Source organism: Carya illinoinensis, chromosome 10 (genome assembly GCF_018687715.1).
Source record: "Carya illinoinensis cultivar Pawnee chromosome 10, C.illinoinensisPawnee_v1, whole genome shotgun sequence".
In the NCBI taxonomy this organism is placed as follows: Eukaryota; Viridiplantae; Streptophyta; class Magnoliopsida; order Fagales; family Juglandaceae; genus Carya; species Carya illinoinensis.
Genome location: NC_056761.1, coordinates 15496103 through 15516858, shown reverse-complemented (window position 1 = coordinate 15516858; position 20756 = coordinate 15496103). Strand labels below are relative to the sequence as shown.

General features: G+C 34.9%; 1 protein-coding gene across 1 annotated transcript in view; it reads right to left on the bottom strand.

The window, feature by feature from the left end:
* The window catches only part of LOC122278312 (ankyrin repeat-containing protein ITN1-like), a 41295-nt gene extending 38523 nt beyond the window's left edge, over nt 1-2772 (bottom strand). Inside the window, exons 1-3 of the mRNA XM_043088501.1 lie at nt 2674-2772; nt 1940-2045; nt 741-833 (exon numbers count right to left, since the gene is read on the bottom strand). The gene's annotated coding sequence lies outside the window, so the exon portion shown is untranslated. The remainder of the gene's footprint in view (nt 1-740; nt 834-1939; nt 2046-2673) is intronic.
* Nucleotides 2773-20756: the final 17984 nt, after the last annotated feature.

Below are 20756 nucleotides of genomic sequence, written 5' to 3'. Positions count from 1 at the left end.
ATGGAAAGGAGCTGGAGTACTGGATGATGCCGAGTGGAATCTTAGTGAAAACTTTGAGAGAGATTTCGCCACCCTATGGGCAAGGTGTTTTGAAGGGTAGTGGTTTATTAAAGGTTGAGATGGGAGCTAGAGTGGAGGAGTATGGTGCGAGTGTGGGAAGTTAATATGAGAAGGAGTGAAAGGGAGGAGATGACAGTTTAGTTAGTTGAAGAACTAATGATGCGTTGCCATGTTCATTAAGTGGAGTGTTGTCATTTTGAGTTGTTTTGTGAGAATAGGGCAAAGCAAATAAGTGGGACAATGCCAATTGTTATAGAAATTGTAAAGTAGAAAGTGGCCGCTTCTTTTATGGTGTGATATATCTGTTGAATTGCTATAATTTTTTAAGAAACATTGTCGTTTAATAAATACTCGTATAAAGACACCATGAATTGGGAATAAGGCAAACTCCGGCAATTATTGAGTTTTGGCATAAAAATTATAAGATCAGACATGATTGGACAGCATCATAATACCTAGCACACTTTACCGTGTAAACATTAATTTATGTTATTTCACGTTGAATACACCTGTTTGGAAACTAGTCTATTTATTTAACACAATTCAAAAAATCCAAATTGACAAAGTTATATCGATTAAGCAAAACTATAGTTTCATATATATATATATATATTCTGGTTCATACTTTCCATTCAACATATTTCAGAAAAAAAAAATATTCGACAAACATGAAAACTTACAGGTGCTGGGCCGTCCGTAATTGAAGAAGATGGACGGAGAATACTACAAGGTCGAGCGGAAGACCCCTGCCCTGTCAATATCGACGGCCTTCCCTAAATGAGCAATCCCAAATTAGTTTGTAATGACTCTTAACAAATACTCGACATAAAGACCCACACTGTGAATGTGTTCTTGTAATATATAAAGGTAACAACTCAACGATATGGCTGTAAATAAAACAGAAAATAGGTAGCCAATTATATGCCTCCTTTCATTATAAAATTAACTCCTATTTTGGGTAAAATGAAGATAATCTAAAAGCATCCGAACAAAAAGAGAAATCTCAACTACTAATAAGCTGGTTCTTGTTAATAAGTTGAAATCTATTTTTTCCTTCAATTTTGAATCTCAACAAATTCCAAGAAAATATTTTCTCACCAATAAAAAAATGAAGATTTTGGTAGGAGAAGGATTGAATGCACAATTCGCCATAAAACATTACTACCCAAGAAGATTTTCGATCACACGAAATCCACTTTGAGTGCTTTATGATATGGCCTATATATATATTTTATTATTCTCATATGTTTTGGCATGAAAAATGTATGATGAGACAAGATTGGAGTGATTCGTAAGATCTAGCTATTAAAATGTACCCTCGTTTGTTTACCCAAATCTAAACTATCTCATCTTATCTTATTATTACAAATTTTTCAATTCTGCATATAAAATATAATAAAAAATTCAACTTTTTCAAATCTCAAAATAAAACTAATATTTAAAAATTATATTATAACAACATTTTATTCAACTTTCAACAAAACATCTCATCTCATTTAATTTAAACTGTTTAACCAAACGGGTCAAAACTACCTTACTATTAAAATCAAAACATCTGTTGGGGAACTAGTCTATGAAAAAAACGAGTCAAGAATACAAGTTGAATACGACCTTCCATAACTAGCTCTCGGATAATTAAATTTATGTCATCATTCAAAACTCTGGTTTTTAATGTTCTGGTCCATGTCTTCCATTAAACATCTCTCGAAACAAATATACTATAGACAAAACGCTAGTCTATTTGCTAATTAACAAGATCCAAAGAATCAAAATTGATAAAGTTATTTCGGCTATGTAGGACGCTAGTTTCATATATTCGGATTCACATTTCCTATTAAAAATAATTTGGAACAAATATACTACAAAAATTTAAACTTACAGCTGTTGAGTTGTTTGAACGGGAATGCGGATTCGTATCTTAAACTTCACCTGCTTGATTGGCAGACGGCAGCTAACCATGTCATACCCCAACTAGTATATCACTTCTTCGAAACAAAAACATTTCGACAACAATATCTCAATCAGAACATAATTTGAAACGTCCTACAAATTTGAGAAAACTTCATCTGACTCAATATCTTCAAAAGTTTTCAGAAGAATCTGTCATTTTTTTGAAAGTCTGAAACCAAATGTTAGATGGGGGAATATGACAAACTTTTTTTTGGCAAGCAGGATAGTGTGTTCTTGTCATTTCCAAAGGAAACAAGTCAACGGTATATCTATAAATAAAATAGAATATGGTATACAAGGGTACAGCTCTTTTCATAATTATAAAGTTGACACCCATTTTGGGTAAAATGAAGATATATTCTGAAAGCACCTGAACCGAAAAATATCTCAACAACTAGTAAGCCCGTTCTTATTAATTATAAGTTGAAATTGACCACGATCTACTATAACTAGGTCTCGATTATGCAACAGAAACACTCTAGTTTCTTATATAGATATCAGTTAACAAGCCCAATCAGTCTTGCAGAAATGCTCAACATCAAGAGTAGTAATTCCACCGTTTCATCAATTATATCACCGTTTTATGAATTGCAGATGCATTAATCAGATGAATTGCAGAGAAAACGGAATATGACAAGATCCAGTTTGTGACAGACAAATCACCTGTAACACAGAGATGTATAACGGGTTCTCCCTCGTTGTCTTCGTAGAACTTTAGCGGATCAATGCAAGCTCAAGGAATTTGCTTGCAGTTTGCTTCGGGTTGATCCTTTTTATTGACCTGCATTATACCTCATTAAATACGAAGTGAAGTAGAGCACAAAAGAATAAATTAAGTGATAATTATGACCAAATCAACGGTAGTAGGTTTGGTTTTTCCCTTATTTTATTTTATTGCAAGAAATATGCGTATAATTAGCCCCGTACACGTTTGATCAAAATCTAAAAAACAATTAGCACACGGAATGCGCATTGTCAAAGTAAGCAGTTTCCCTTAATTGGTGATAGAGGCAATTTAGCAGCAGATTATTACCAGATTGTATGAGTTGAATAAATAGAACTACAAGAGTTTCTTCTCTCTGGGTGAAGACTTTGCAACGACCTAGTCCAACTTACGTATACCTTCCTTTTTGAAGGTCTAAATTCCTAGCGTTGCTTCAACCAGCAGGTCACTTTCCCTCTTAGCGGAGTGTATGATAAAAGAACACGATAACATAGCCGGTGTGGGATAATGTTAAATAATGGTATAGAAGTATCTCATTTTCCCCAATACATTAATGAAAAAGACAAGAGAAAGGAAGAGAAAACGTGAGAAAGTAGACTGAAGAAAATCATGCTTCATCAAACATAAAAAATGACCAAGAATGAATAAAAAGCCTAAAAATCCTGGATGCCAGTCAGCACCAAGCTGACTTCTCCAAGAAATGGTTTCTTTCTTGGTATACTGGAGAAGCAAACGTTAGCCAATTGAATAATAATAATAATATATTATGGCCTCAAGCAAATTTAGCAAATGATATGAGCAACTCATTAAAAAAACTTCTAAAATTCAATAAACTATTATCGAACCAGTCTATGGAGCACACCATATGCATTACTTAAATAGTAATTTGATTAGGAAGATTTAAAATTCAAAATTTATATTCAAAATTAAATTATATCAGGTAAGTACTTTATTAAATCAAATTTGATTTACACACCACCTTGATAATATAATTTTATTTTCACTAAAAATGAATTTCAATTTTAAAAAGCTGTTACTCATTTAATACATGTAGGTGTAAAAGGTTATAAGAGATAGAGCTTAAGTAAATTATTTTTGTTGTTTATATCAATCAACATCTGATTGATTATGTTTTCTTCTATTCGGAGCAGTTGGTGCAGATCAAAGTTTTCAACCACTTCATAGCAAATTGGCACGTTACATTTCTTTAATTTTCTCAAAGACGTGAGAAACAAGCTGGAATGATTTCCGATTCAAGGTCTTTGAATATTTTGTGTCTGTGAAGTTTAATTAACTAGGAAAATCAGTGTTTTAGGTTTAGATAGTGAATTGAGATGAAAGTTGAAAGTTGAATAAAATATTATTATAATATTATTTTTTTAATATTATTATTATTTTGAAATTTGAAAATATTGAATTGTTTATTATATTTTGTGTGAAAATTTGTAAAAATTATAATAATAATATGAGATAAGATGAGATGGGTTGAGAGCCCTTCTCTATCCAAACCATAGGCATTGCATCCCATTTTACTCAAGGATCAAGCAAGCTTGACGTGACAATAATGAGAAACAATTGGTATATATACATTAAAAATAGTTTGGTACACAAGGAACAGCTTGTAAACTTGTACGTGTGATCTAAGCCATCGAAGGTGATTTCTCTAACTCACTATCCTTCAAATTCTAATGATTGCCACCACTTGCCACCCCGTTAAACCTCACGGCCAGACTATCTCTTAATTCCCACACCAAGAGAGGTAAATCTCACTCGATTAATCACTATCTCTTCTGTAACAACCCACTAGAAATTCAATAGTCGAAGTTCTATAGGCTTTAGGAATATCATGTAAACTTCGTAAGTTTTCACGAATCGACTAATGGCATAAATTTTAACTTGTCAGCATAGTCAATGTTATCACTCACTATGGTGTCAGAAGTGTGATTTTATTTATTTGAGATATTTAGAAGTGTCAAAATGTGTTATGGTCTACGCCATTAGACTTAGTTGATTATTGAAGACTTTATGGAGTGATAATCCCATTTTTAGTTTTGGAATGATATGCTTGTTTGAAAATGCTTTTTTTTAGGCACTTTGGTGTTGAATTTTGATAAATGAATTGTACAGTTAGGTTCGTATGAATATTTAGGATTTTACAGGATATTTTATTTTTCACTTTTCCAAAGTGAATAGTAACTTCACTAGTAGCACCTAGATTTGTATTTTCAAAATCACAATGTAGAATGTCCAAATTATGTTAGAGAAATTTTATTTGGATACTTGGTAAGATCTTAGCCATACTTGGTGAATAGTTTTAGACACTTCACACCTTGAGGAGCCTTGAGTTGTTTTGTGAATGAATCAAGGTGTGAGATTATGCCACCTAAGAAAAACCATATTGTTTCATCTGATCAACCAATTTGTGCCAGACCAAAGAGAGTTTTAATCTTAGTAAAACCATAAACATTTGGAATCCAATTGAAATCCCAAAAACTTGGTTAAAACTGAAACCGTAAACAGTTTCCATAAACCCTGAAGTTGGTCTCCAAACCCTTGTTGATCCTATTTCTAGTATTGTGTTTACTCACTTGATTAAATTACTTTCATATGCTATTAATTCCTCAAAATCTTGTTATGATATCAATATCCAACCTTTTAAACTTTAAAAATTTGATTCGGTCAAGAGAAATTGGTTTTGGACTTGATAGCATCCTAAAACTTAGCCAAACCCCCTTAAATTGAAGCTCACTTGGTTAAGGTCCACGAATTTGGCCACCTTGGCAAAGCTTCTAGAGGAAGTTTCCTCCCCCACATGGTAGGCCATCCCCTACCCTTGACTGCATCTAATAGTGCCTTGATGTGAAAGAAAAATCCACCTCATCACCCTTCATACCTCACTACTAATGTAGGTAGTCTTTGCCCCTTCCTATACTTCACTTTATGTGACACAAACACCTCCAATCAAGGGTCATTCCACCTCATAACTTCCCCCTCTAGAGGTCTAAAGCCATGCAAGATACAATTCACAACATTTCCCCACTTCTTCACCCCATTCTTAGAGAGAAACTTAAAATAGCTCTCTCGGGCAGATTTCTGAGTCTTTTTGCATCGTGAGTTTCTACCCTTTTTATGTATTTTATCACGATTAATTCTTCATAAAATTTATTTATCTTTGAGTGTAGTTTCTATGGATATCTTATTCATTTCATTTCATGGTCATTCGATTAGTCAAAAGTAGTTTTAACCTTGGAAAGGTCATTCTAGGTGTTAAATTGGAGAGTGTGTTATATTTTAGAGTATTTGACCAAGCTAATGGACATATCTTGGTCCAAAATTTTATGCAATGTTGTTAACATGTGTTTATGAATAGTAATGGAGGTTTTGTTGCATGACTAAAGCTTTTGATGATGAATTTCCTTATATCTAGAAACTTGGAAACTGGAAGTAGAAAAACAATTTCTTTTTTGAGAAAGTTTGAATATTTCATAGTTTAATTTTACTCCAAAGGCTTTTGAAGATATTTAGTATTAGTTTCAAATATATGATTTTTCTATACAAGAGCATTTCGGTTAGGCTTGAGATTTGATGTTTTTGGGGTTAGATCCATATTTTATTGATTTTTAGCTATGTAATTTTAAGTTTGATAGTTGGATCTTCTTTAGAACACAATTTTAAATCATGTGATGTTTTAATTTGAAGAACACATTTTTTTAAGCTATGGATCAAGAGACTCATCAAAGTTAGTTGAGAAAAAGTTTCTCTTTTTGGACTAAGTGTAGAACCGAAAACTCTAAGTGTTGTTTTGTGATTTTGGTAACTTTTGTTAGATGATTTAAAGTATGGTTGATCTTAAGATGATGTTATGAATATGTTAGAAGTAAGATTTTATTTTTTTGGAATTTTTGGAGATGCTTTATTTAAGGTCAAGACTTGTAATTCAAGGGTTTGCTTTTTATTAAAAAGTTTGGGTTTTTTTACACAACGTTTGGTGTTGATGATTAGATTTTTCTTAATGGATGTTTTAAGTATGTTTTTAAACTTAGGATTAGAAGATATTTGCTGCAAAATTTTGATTTAATCATGAGTTTTGAAGTTAGAAGAAATTGCAACAAAAATCAAGAGAAATAACCTATGAATATTTCGGCCACAGTGAGTTTCCCATCGTTGTCAATTTTTTTAAATTTTTTTGAGTTGGTATTTGAGTTTAGGACAAAATTTACATGAGGAATATATATTTTGGTAATTTTTGGAGTTAGGATATGAAATCTTTAAAGTTAGGGTAAATGGTCGTTTTCCCACATGTAGAGGGTAAAATATTAATTTTATTCTAAGTTAGCATTTTTCTATATTTCTAATTGTTAGTGATTAAATTTTGAACTTTTAGAATACCTATTTTACAATTTCTCGTGTTTTGCATTTTATTCTCATAGAGCGCAACAATCGAGGTAAGTTAGCACTTAACTTACTATCAGTTTAATGTGTATGTGTGATAAGTAAGAGAACTACAGTTTATATTTATATGTTTTTATATATACCATGTCATTACATGCTTATTTGTTATACAAATGATTCTGTCATGAAATACTTATATGTTAGACAATCTAAGTATGTCACGTGTTACTATCTATTGCAAGTATGTCACATTACGTATGTCATCTGTTACATGTATATTATGTCATATAATATTAACTGTCACATGTTATGCCATATTATGAAATATTTTGTGCTACATGTATGCTATGTTATAAAATATTGTCTATTACATGTATGCCATATTATGAAATGTTGTCTGTTATATGTTATGTCATGTTACGAAATGTTTCTTTCTCAAGTAAGTCATGTCTCTCAAGTTACGTTCAAGTCATATTAGGTGATGTAAGGACTTCTATCCTTTCATATTCTAGTTACGTTTCATCTCGAATACAGTTATGTATTTTGATAACAGTTAAGTTTCAGTTATCAGTTAATTTGTACTCTGGTCAAGGATGATATGAATTGTCTGGTATTGTGGTCAAGGCTATGCACTGCCAAATATTAAGGTGAAGGAGTATAATTTGTTGTACTACAGGGGAATAAATCAGTTAAGTTGTATTATGATCAAGGATAATAAGCGTTGCCTGATACTATGGTCAAGGCTATATACTACCGAATACTACGTTGAAGGAGTATAATCTGTCGTTATGTTAAGTTCAAGTTCATGTCAGGTTATATTTAAGTTCACATTCATGTTATGCTATATTCATGTTCACATTATGTTTTCAGTTTACGTTCATGTCACGTTATGTTACGTCAGGATTTATGTCCTTTCATATTCATGTCACATCCCATCTCGAATACAGTTTGTGTATCTCGAGAACAGTTATGTCAAATTATTCATGTCAATCAAGACCCGAAGTACTAAGACGGGATAATATCCTAGTGGAACTTCTTTGTTCACATTGGAGTGTCTAAATAGGTGTGAAATTCTCTAGGTTGATGAAATACAGTTAACAAGATATGAATGGGGCCTAACTAGCTGGTCACTGAAGCATGCCAAGCACTAACATCAATGGAGCCATATTTTATTTTACAAGTATCCATAGCAATTGTGGCACAAACAATTCATGGGGCTACAACAACTGCAGAGTACATATTAACGCACTCATAGCTGGTGTAGATAGCTGTATTATGATGCACTAATCGGCAGGGACACACGGCTTAAGTGGACCCGTGTAACACCCATATGGTTACTTTATTAATTAAGTCTATTTAACAATATTCCAAGTTCATGCATTTCACATTCAAGTCATGTTTCAAGTTATGCTATGTTCAAGTTTAAGATCATGTCAAGTTTCAAGTTCACTCCATGTTATGTTTCAAGTTTATGTCATGTCAAGCCAAGTTTTAGTTTCAATTTAAGTTATGTCTGTCCATGCCATGTTATGTCTACTCACATTATGTTTATTATTTCATGCTATGTTATGTCAAGTCATGTTATGCTTATTATCTCATGCTATGTTATGTCAATATACATTATGCTAATTATTTTATGCCATGTTATGTCAAGTTATTTTATGCTTACTATTGACTTTGATTATGCATTCATATCTTTACTGTCATGCATGTATCCTTAACCTATGTGGGAATTTCCTATTAACTTACTAAGTTTTGTAATCAAATCTCACTATGGTAGTCTCAACTACCATTCCCCCCGAAAAGTAGGCGATGTGTCAAGATCGGAGCAGGGAGCAAACATGAGCAAACTTGAGAAGGTTGACTAGATGCCGCAGATGCCATAGTTAGGTTTCTGGATAGTATTTTGGCCTCATTGGTTGACTCACGTGAGTTACTCGATGAACTAGCCTAATAGTGTATTTTGGTAATGTAAATATAGAACTTAGTTTCCCATATTTGAGATTTCAGTCTTCTGAGACCTGTATTATAATCGTGGATGTTAATTTTGTTAAGTATGCATGGGATATTATAAGTTTGGTGCATAATATTACTCAAAAGAAAAAAATTATAGGCTACAAATATTGTATAATGCTATATGCATGTTAGAAACATTGCATCTTATATGTCATGAATAGGGGTAGGTAACCTTGGGTTGCATGTCCCAATGCTTCAGACATCCGTTCGATCCCAAGCAGAGTCTGGGGGCATCACATCTTCTGTGTGTATCTTTAGTTCACCATCATGATCTCCGTTTGCATTACATCATTGTCTTTGTTCAGCCAATCATATAAATAATTTTATACTTGTGTTCCATGAGATTTCAATCCCTTGTGCTACTCTAACTCATATAACTCCTACTATATGATTCATCACATATAAATTTAGCATGTTATGTGCTTACAATTTGATTTGAAGAGTGACCCCTTCAACTTAGAATGTAGATTGTGGGGGAGGCAATCTAGTTGGCCTTTGTGTTATAAACATTACTTTCCTCTTGATTGCTTCATGATGTGGATTACTCGACCTCTATACAGCGAATCGATTGGTTTGTCTGAGGTGAAATCTGAGCATTGTTGCCTTATGACTAGGAGCAAGTTTTAACATGTCATAAAATCTGCGTTCTATTTGTTGTAGCATTTACTTTTTTGTTTGGTGTTTCACCTTGTGAAGAGGATTATCTAAGAGTATTTAGTGGATTCTCAAGTCATTGTTTACAATCTTTAAGGGGTCAAGGGAATCTTAAACTTTGATAGCTACACTACCATACTTTTACTATCCTCAATGCTATTTATTGTGTTAGATGCTTTCATGTTAATTTTAAAGCCTAGTGATATTTATCTTCAGTGGTAGCGCAGGTGTATTTGATTCTTTGGACATGGTGCTTTGAGGATAGTAATGGAACTACTCATTGTGGGATTGTAATAGAGGATCATGAATGCATTTAGATCCAGTCCTTCATCTCGTGGGTTTGGATGTGCCTCTACCAATGTAATCTCTCTCTAAACCTAACGCATTTCCCTCGCATGTCTTGCTCGAGTCTCCTAGCTCTTGCTAGAGACTCGCAGCTCTTCTTGAAGCTCTTGATCTCTTGCCTCAAAGACACAAACATAGAAGCCAAGGTGAGATGATGTAACAGATGACCAAGATCTTAGGTGCACTACAACAATAGAATGAATAGTGGAAATGGGAGCTCATACCAAAGGATGGAGAGATGGAGGTAGAGGTAAGCCGCCAACACAAGCACTTGTTTTTCACTTGAGATGTTAGGGTCTCATAGTTGGAGCTGTACAATAGGTAAAAAGATCTAGTGGAACACCATATCTTCAAAGCCTATATGTCACTTAATAGGCCCCTCCGGCAGATTGCATGCATATCATTCCCTTTGACACTTAATGTAATGATTGGGAGATGGTTCGAGAGCCAACACTAGAACTTAGAAGTCAACTTTGATGAGTTGGAAAAATAACTACTTACCTAGTTCATGGCAAGCCAAAGGAGGATAGACCAATAGCATATTTATTAATGGTAAAGCAACAAGAGTACAAAATTGTAAAGGTGTAAATCACAAGGTTTAATGAGAGATATCTGACAACGGATGATCAGGATGGAAAAATAAAACTAATGATACTTTTGGTGAGAGGCATGGCCCAAAGTGTTTTCTTGTCCTAGTTAGCATGAAAGGCTTCATCAACACTTAGAGAATTCATGGATCATGCTAAAGAATTTGTAAATGCAAAAAAAACCTTGAAGCGCTCATCAATCCACAAAGAGAGGAGGTTGAGGGAGCCAAAAGGCAAGGTGAACAAGCACCATAAACATGATAATAGAGAAAGGGATAGGCAAGATAACATGCGTGGTTATATGAAGAAAAAAATGTTGCCTTGCCCCTTCAACTACACCCCTTTAACTGCCCTAATGACATACATTATGATGTGGGTGTAAAGTGGTTGGAAATTATGGAGACTCAAGAGGGATAATGCAACTGAGGGAACAATGATGGGCTGGTACTATACATTTCACAAGTCATGAAGCCACACTACAAAGCAAAGCTATGCCCTAAAGTTCCAGATATAAGAAATGCTCAATATAGGGCAACTGAAGTGGTTCTAGTGAACAACAAATGTGTTTGTTTTTCAAGTTGGCATGAAACACAATCAAAAGGCACTGAACCTAAATGACCCTGAGAAGCAAAAAAAAGTTGAGCACAAGGAAAATAAAGATGACCCAACTAAGAATGCCATAAACTAGAGGAAGCTATGAGAGCAGCGGCAACGGTAGAGGCACAAGAGGGAATATGCAAAGAAGAGAGCTCGAACAAATGTCCAATCCTATGAATGGTATCAATGAAATGGTCAATTGAGGATCATCTACATCAACATCATTATTAGAAAAGGTTAACATAAAACCTAACTCACAAAGTTGGACAATGGCAAGGAGATTTAACGATAGCTTAGGGACAAGGTATGTGTCCATCAGCAATGTAAATGGAACCTATATGACTAATTGGCAAATGAGAACCATCAGCAATGTAAATGATAGTATTAGGTGAGAATGCAAAGTGTTGAGAAAATGAGGTAGTGTTTAAGGTCATGTGATTACAACATGCAGAGTCTATAAGCCAAGAAGATTTGCCTGAAGAGATGGACAAGGCTATAGATGATTAGGATAAAACTTGATGAATTAATGCCTCAATATTAGTTGCACTCAGTGTAGTAGAATGAGACGAAGACTCTAGTGCAAAAGGAACAATGGAAGATATGATAGGAGCTTATGAAAAAAAAAGTCTTGGCTTGCTTTTTGTGTTGGAGTTTACAACATTTAGTGATAGAGTGGTCTGAATAAAGATGGGTTGGACTAGGCCAAAGATGGATAGAAACAATCAATATGTCATCTGCCACGAGGGGCACATGCACTACAAAGAAAGGGGAGCTATTCCATCGATTTAGAATTTGACGCAAAAGAAACCATCCCTAAAGTAATGAATTTATGTCGATTTCATGATTTTCACGGGATTCTGTCACGATTAAATGACGCTCGCATCCGTGCCTTAGTCTAATTCATTTGGCAGTGACTTTTTGTGTTATTACAATGGTTATGTCCATCATAATTGTCAAAATGTGTTCCGTCAATTCCATCCGTCAGTAATTTTCGTGTTGTAACGGCATATCGGGTCTTAGATAAGGTGCCAATTCGCACCAAAACTCATGACATGAGTTTTCAACTTTCCCTACTCAGAATCCCTAATTCCACACACATCCTCTCCACTTTCTTCTACTCCCCAAAATCCCCTTGCCAATAAGCACAAATATTGCTGGCTTTGGACGACTGTAATGTGCCAAATACGGTGTTCCCTCCTCCACAGACTTGACGGATCAAAGAGTCCTCCACAGGATTTCATTGCAAGTGAGTCTAAATAGGTGTCCTCCTCATCTTCCCTTGAGGTTGATCCCCATCTTCTCCCATTTTCCATAACTATAATCCTCACTACATTTGACATTTGTTATCCTCTTTTGATAGATCAAGTAAGAGCCAAGCTTAAAAATTGCACATTTTCAACACAAGCCTTTTGATCAATCTCCTTCACTCTCTATTCTCGATTCTTGTAGAAATCGTTGGGTTTTCCTATCCTAATCCAGACGACAAATTCTAGCGTGCAAGTATGTTTGATCCTCAATCGACCTCTTGTAGACTCTCTTACATGCATCACAGGTAATTTCGTTTAGCAGTTTCTGAATCTTTAGCTCTAATTCCCTTGTCTGTATCCTGTCTATTTTGCCTTCTAACAGGAACATCATCTGCATCTTGACAATGTGTGAAACCCCCTTAACCCTGGCCATTGTTTTCCTTGAATTGTTAGGAAGATGTACCTATTTTGTCTTGTGTGACCATTTGCTATGTCCTTTATGGTGGTTATACCTCTTCCCGTTTTGGTAGACTAATTTGACTTGTGAGTACAATTAGTTCATGATTGTCTTTATAAGAATAGTCTGGTTGCACTTGTAGAATAAGTTATTTATTCTCGTTATATCTCTGCCTTAAGGTGTGGTGATCTAAGTTGTGGGAATTTGATGCTTTTGCACTGATCTAGATTTCTGATGACACCCACGGTGTTTATTAGCAACTTTCCAATGGCATGAATTAAACATGGCAATAAAGGCCAAAACTGATGGTCATTCAACTAATGTTAGCTTCATTTTGTGCAAAACAAACTCTAATGTGGTTGGTTTTTGTCATACTAGTGCATTTTTAGACTACATGAGAGAAGGGTTCATTTAAGCACTTATTGTAACTTTTACCTTTCCAATGTGTGTTGGCATATTTAAAAATTGGCTTAGTCGAATTGTCTGAGGCATCCATCTTCGTCTTTTCACTTTGCTACTCCTTCAAAGTGATAAGCTCAAGCTACCTACATTTCTCATCATGAGCTTGATTTAACATTCTTGTAAAACTAATTATTGTTGAAATAACGAATCATATGCGATTGGTTATTTCAACAAGGTAGCATAAATTCTACTGAAAAGAGCTATGGGAGCACGGTCCTCAAACTTGAATATCTTGATGGTCCTCATTGATATATTTGATATGAAAAACTATTTTTCTTTAGCAAACTATGGACACTATATATTTTTCCATTCATACATCCTTTATAGATAGATGGATAACCAACACGTATATTCTTTAACGATACAAGGTTTAATAGAGTATGGTCACTAGAGTGACAATATGTGGAACTTTTGATTGGGGAAACACACAATTATATGAGCATAAATTTATTTCGAATCAGACACACGACAACTTCCAATCTGATGAAAAACTCACAAAATAGACAGATAACAAAGAATGCTAGTAAAACTTGGAGTTGAAGGCATTGTTTTCTCAATTTTTACATAGGAACCAAAAATGCTTAAAACAACCAATAGATTTAAAAACCAAAACATAATTAAATACAAACACTAAATTTTAAGCATTTCAGAAGATACAAATGTGAAATCTGGAAAGCTTTAGCTTCAACCTAAAGTACTAGGGGACTGGAACAATTTTGTTGAGTATTTTGATATACATGCAATGATCATCAACCCTTTTGTCATCTTGTGAAACGAGCTGATCATTCTGGCCACAGCTAAGGTCGAAAAAAGATGTTCACTTATAGTCGATAGAAATGTCCAAGTCATTACCCAAATCATACATATAAAATTATTTGTGACGATTATACTAAAATTCATTTCTTCCATACTTCTCCACACAGGTCTACTAAAGAAAACAACCTAATTGATTGCTTTCATGTTAATTATACTTCAATACAATAGTTAACATTTCTTCCATCTATACCTGAAGTAGCTCTTTCAATTAGTTTCCAAAGGCAACCTTCTATCTTACAAAATCCCTCATCTTTACCTTTGTGGAACTAATGTCCCATGTAATTGCCACTAGATTTGTTGCAAAACTTTATAAAACAAGATTCTTCCAAGATTTATTAGGATTTCGCATTCTCCAATCATTTATGGAGTATCTATAAATGATTGGAGTCCTTACTATAGCTGGCAACAGGAACTCAAACCAATGGACTATACAACGATTTGGCACTGAAGAGACCAACTTCTTTAATGAGAATTGTCTTCTTTGACGTGCTTCTAGAATGAATTTGTTTGGTAATTAAATGTACTCTTGCATTCTAACTTAGTGATGATTAATGTTATTTGGATTCCTAACATCTGTATATCAATGACCATCCCCAATTGATATTAAGCTTTGTGGTCAACTAATTGCATTATATTACTCTTTCTAGATAGACAGAAGTTGGATGCATTTAATTGATAAACTGCTATCATCTGCATATGCCGAAGAGGTTAACCAATTCCTTACACTAGCACAAACCCATGCAATGGGAAGTGACTAAATCTGGTGTCCTTGTTGTATATGCTGTAATAATCGATTCCTACCTTATCTCCAAGTGGAGACTCACTTTTTCATAAAAGGGATCAATCCAAACTACACAATGGATATTTCATGGAGAGGAGAAGCCACCTCTTACGAATGACGTTGATGAGGATCTGCAACATAGAGATGACGACGAATACATCGATGACATGTAAGGTATGTTGGATGACATCTGGGCAAGCACATCTCATGATGTTCCCCAACCTAGCAAAGAAGACACTTCGTTGCCAACTGGTGCCTCAGTGCTTGAAACTTCTGGGATTTCATCATTCGACCAGCTAATAGAGGATGCCTGACGTCCACTCTTTCTTGGGTGTACAAAGCTTTCGAAACTTTCATTTGTTGTGAAGATACTCCACATTAAAACACTTGGTGGTTGGTCAATAAAGTCGTTTGATATGCTCCTTCAATTGATGCGGTTTGCCTTTCTTGATGCTACATTGCCACAGTCATACGAGGAGGCACTATCAATGGAGTGAGGTGTGAGGTTCAAATACCACAAAATTCATGCATACCCAAACGACTGCATATTATTCTAGAAGGATCATGCTGATAAGAATGAGTGCTCTATTTGTGATGCTTCGAGGAGGATGTCAAATACACATGGGACACAATTTGTCCCTCAAAAGGTGTTGCGTCATTTCCCTTTGAAGCCAAGATTGCAGCGACTATATGTGTTTGCAAAGATAGCCGGTGATATGCAATGTCATAAAGAGCAATGACCCACTGATGATACTAATATGAGGCATCTTGCTGACACTAAGTCATGGAAGACATTTGATTTAGACCACATTTCATCTATTTCCATAAAGTCGTCGGTTGGTATGCGAGTTTCGTGATTATTTACCATAAAGCCATGCTGGATAACACTTTTTCATGATATGTTAATGGAAACTAGTAGACCCTACTCTATTGTGGTTGTAGAGAAGTGTTGAACCCAAGGTTTTAAGTTTTGTGTAATTATATATCTACACTTGGATTTTGATGATAACAAATTAATTCAAAGAATAAAGGAGTTTCAAGCTTAAGTTGTTTACATAATAGAGTCAAGCACATCAAGAAAACAAGCATGAGCAAGAAGGGAACAAGTTCACATTAAAATTATAGAGTAATGTTGTAAATCTCTTAAAAATTCAAAATTAGGATTAAGGCTCAAAATTAATATTTTATCATAAAGCATTAAAACACATTTTCCACATGTTCATGAATATTTTGAAAATTAAATTTGAAAATTTTGAAAGATGATTGATTGTCATCTTTCACATGTACATACCTTGATTAAAGGGTTGGACTTTGAAAATATTAAAGATGATTGATTGTCATCTTTCATATGTGCATGTTTTATTTGAATATTTTCAAAAGTGATTAATGCTTTTTTGACTTATGCAAAAGGTAGATGTTTTTGTTTGAAATATTTGAAAAGTAAAGCGTGCTCCTTTTGTCATATGCAAAAAGTAAAAGATTAGGTTTGAAATATTTGAAAAGTAAAGTGTGCTCCTTTTGTCATATGCCAAAAGTAAAAGATTAGGTTTGAAGTTTTTGAAAAATGAATAATGTTGTCTTTGACAATTGAAAAAGAAGAACCTTTTATTTGAATTTTTTGAAAAAGTGAATGATGTTGTCTTTGACATGTGAATCTTTTTAAATTTGAATATGAAGTCTCATATGCCTATAAATAGATCATTTGAGAGCTTCACATTCACAACACCAAGAGCATACAACATTCATTCAAAGCTTTCATTCTCTCTTCTCTACGCATTGAGCCTTAATTCTTGTTCATTTTGAGAGATATAGTTTACGCTGTATTGTTCTTATTCCACTCATTGAGGAGTGTTTTCTGATAACCTACCCACTATCAGCTCTTGTATCAGTAAAAGGGTGTGTATAACCCTTGTGCGTGTAGAAAGTGTTCTACACAGGGAATAATTGAATCACCACGTGTAAGGTGATTGTAAGTGTAGAGGGTGTTCTACACGGATCCTTTGTAGCGGTGTTGTTCAAAGGTGTAATAGGTTTCTATCTCCACCTGAAGGAGGTTGAATAGTGAATTTGGGAATGTTCAAGAGGTAGCTCGAGGCGAGGACGTAGGCAGTGGGGCCAAACCTTGTTATTGCTATTTCATATTTTGTTTATATTTTATATTGTATATTTGATTTATAATTGTTATTATTTTAAATACAACTCAATTCACCACCCCTCTTGTGTTAGTCATCTGGGCAACAAGAAGCATATGTACTCAATGCTGTTGGTTCCATACAGGTGACTTATAAATGGTTTTTTTTTTTTTTTTTTGCACTTAATTGCACGTCTATTTCCTAACATATTTATCTATGATGAAGCAAAATCCATCTACTCTCATTATCTTTGGATAGTTTAGCTCTATTACTGGGGTGAAATAATCTGATTTCACAGATTATTAACAGTTGCAAATAATCAAGTTTTACATACCAACCTTTTGCTCAAATGTTCCTAGACATCAAGAAAATGTCTAGGTACTCAGCACACATCACCACATTGTTATTCCCTATGTTGCATATCATTAAGGATAACCAAATACCTAGTTTGTTAAGGAAAATCTTATGGACACTCATGATTGAGAAGACCCATCAACGTTCTTGGATGATTCAACATTATAATATTGGAAAATCAACTCGGCAATTAGATTTGCATGAAGCAAATAAGACAAAAACATGCAAGCCGCCATAGAAGTTGACCATTTTGGAGAAGGGCTTGTACAGAGGATGCCAAGGTAAATTTTCAATTTTGCACTTTTGGTCTCAATTTTTCTATTCTCTGTTCTAACATTGAAAAAAAAAAAAAAAACTCTCAATTCAATTATTCTAGGACTTGGGGATTTCAACTGGCCTTGGAACTGATTTCAATATATATATATATATTTCCATGTTCCTTCTTTTCTATTTTCTTTACTTTCATTTGCAGATGTAGACATGGGTATTTCCATGTCTACAACAATGGATTGTGTCAACTTGTATATGTATGGAATTGGTGGCAGTGCTGCTTAAAATGTAAATAGTCAAAGGAACACATTTCTCGACCCCAATGATAGATTTAACAAGGAGGTGAGAAATCACATGTCATCAACTGTTGAATAAATATGGTTTAGCAAAAGTGAACCTTTGGCATTTAAAATCAGGCATGGATTCAAGTATGTCAACTGATTTAAGGTTACTAAGCACAATGATGCACTACAGACAAAGTACAATGGAACTCGAGCATGTTGGAAAATACTTACATGGATTTCTTAGTGTATAAAACCTGAGTATTAGTACTCCACTGAAGGAGAAAGTGACTTTTCGGCAAAATCCAAATCCTATCCTTTTCGGGTCAGCTAAGTAATATGTGGGAACTGGAAAGTAGTTTACTTTATTTGCTTTAAGACCGAAAAAGTTACATCCAATTTTCCTCCCAAATTTTGCCGCTAATGATATTTCACAGTCCCGCCCGTATTTTGGCTCCAAGTCTTATTGTGCTATGCAATTTTGTACAGCCCATGGGTCCCAGTGCATGATCCCACTTCTTATTTTATTCTTATTCTTATTGTACAAGTTGCATACAATACAAGCAATTGAATATTCTTATTGTCCCGTACAAGTCTTTTTCTTATTGAATTTATATGCCTTTTTGCCGCTCACAATACCAGGTTTCATGATGCAACTGCACTCTTTCGCATATATATTTCTTTATTTAATTAATATTCTTTAACCAATTACTGGATAGAGTTGCAATGTTGCATTAATTAATTGATCTTATATATATAATTACATTTGGACATATATCAAGATCAGTTTTAAAACTAAACACTAATTTAAATATCAATTTCAACTGATCACGGAGCTTTTTGCTCTAGAAGAATAGTTCAAGTCAAGAAAGACCTGGACAATATCAAAAAAAGTCTCTCTCTAGAAGCTCCCGCCTCTCTCATCTCTCTAGAAACCAAAAATCAAATATCTCCTCAGAGGGAGGCGGGAGCTTCGGCTCCTTCCTCCCTCCCTCCCTCCCGCTCCTTTGTTGTTTTTCTTTGTTTTGTTTTTCCTTTGTTTTTTTGTTAGTTTTCTCTTTTGTAGGCCCAGTTCCTAGATCTGGTTTTTTGGTTATAGGGAGACGATTCCAGTCTCCATGGCTTTGGAGCTTTGGAGCTAGGCGTTGGGGGTTTCAGGTCCAGTTGTTTTGGGGAAGCGTTGCCTGTCTTCCCGAGGAACGTAGCTCACGGTGATCGAGATGGTGGAGAAGGTTGAAGACGAGGTGGCCTACGGCGTTCAAGTCGGTGCGGGTCAGAACGAAGGTGAAAACACCGGAGAAATGCATGGGGAGGGCTTGTTTTTCCCTGGCGAGATACCGGAGAGCAAAGCTTTTCTGTGGCCTGCGGAGGACTGCCGGAGTATGCACGCATCCGATGTTTTCAGACTTTGGGGAGGAGCTTGGAGCCTTGAGCAGCCCCTGTTTTCAGATGGCGAGGAAAGTTTGGAGCCGTGAGCTGGGCATGGTGTTGATCTGCACCTGGTTGGGGGGGGGGGGGGGGGCGCCACACGGTGAGGGGGCAGCAGCAGAAGTTAGAGACGAAACCCTAAATGGGTTTGTACATGGGCTGGGTTTTGTTGGGCTGGGCTGTGTACGTGGGCTGGGTTTTTGGGTTGGGATGCGCTGTGTTATGCTTGGGCTGGGCCCAGGTTGTTTCTTTGTGTGGTTGTTTGTTGTATGTATTTTATTTGTTTTAATTAGCAGTAGGGAACATAGTCTCTAGGACCGAGGGTCCGTAGAGTTTGTACTCCACTCCTTGGGAGGGGGAGTTGTGTGGACTGTCTTTCTAAGACAGAGGTTAGTCTCTCAGACGGTTAGTCTGGAGATCTGTCCCTCAGACGATTAGTCTGGAGGCCTTGGGCAAGACCCTGTTAGTCGCAAAGAAATTTGTGGACTGAAGAGCAAGTAAATGTTTATATTTAACTTGTATTTTACAAGTTAAAAGTTGTAATTATCCGCTTTAATGAATGGAATTTCATTTAAAAAAAAAAAGTCAAGAAAGACCTGATTATTTATAGAATTGACCAATTCAATATGTAAAGTATGTCTCTATTGAGCATACTATGACTAAAGTAAACAACCACATACATTGTGTGCATCTGTCAAAAATTGAGCCGTACTCCTTAATTACTTTATTATTTGAATTTGGATATTACATAGCTAGAGTTAACAATTTTACACATAAATACAAATCCATTCATTGTTGATTGAAAGGAATTCCTATGCCTCCAATGAACAAAGTAAATATACCTAATACAAGCATAGGAAATATCATAGTAATATTTGAATCATGGGGATGTTGCTCAATTTGTTCTTAATACCAAATTGAGCAATATTAATAAAGGGTTGACACATCATCTTTCTTATATTAATACCAATTGGACACATCTTCTTCTGAAAAAATAAAAAAGAAATCATTTCATTATTATTCACTTGTCTCTAAAACGATAATTGGCACATGTTTCATTAAACCAACCAATTGATTTATGTTTTGACTTTTATCTGGAGAATGTCCACCCGACTGCTTCTATAGAATGAATGATTGATCTAGACCCTAAAAACAACATTAATGCTAATTGAATGAGCATTAGTAATCAAACTACTAAAATTT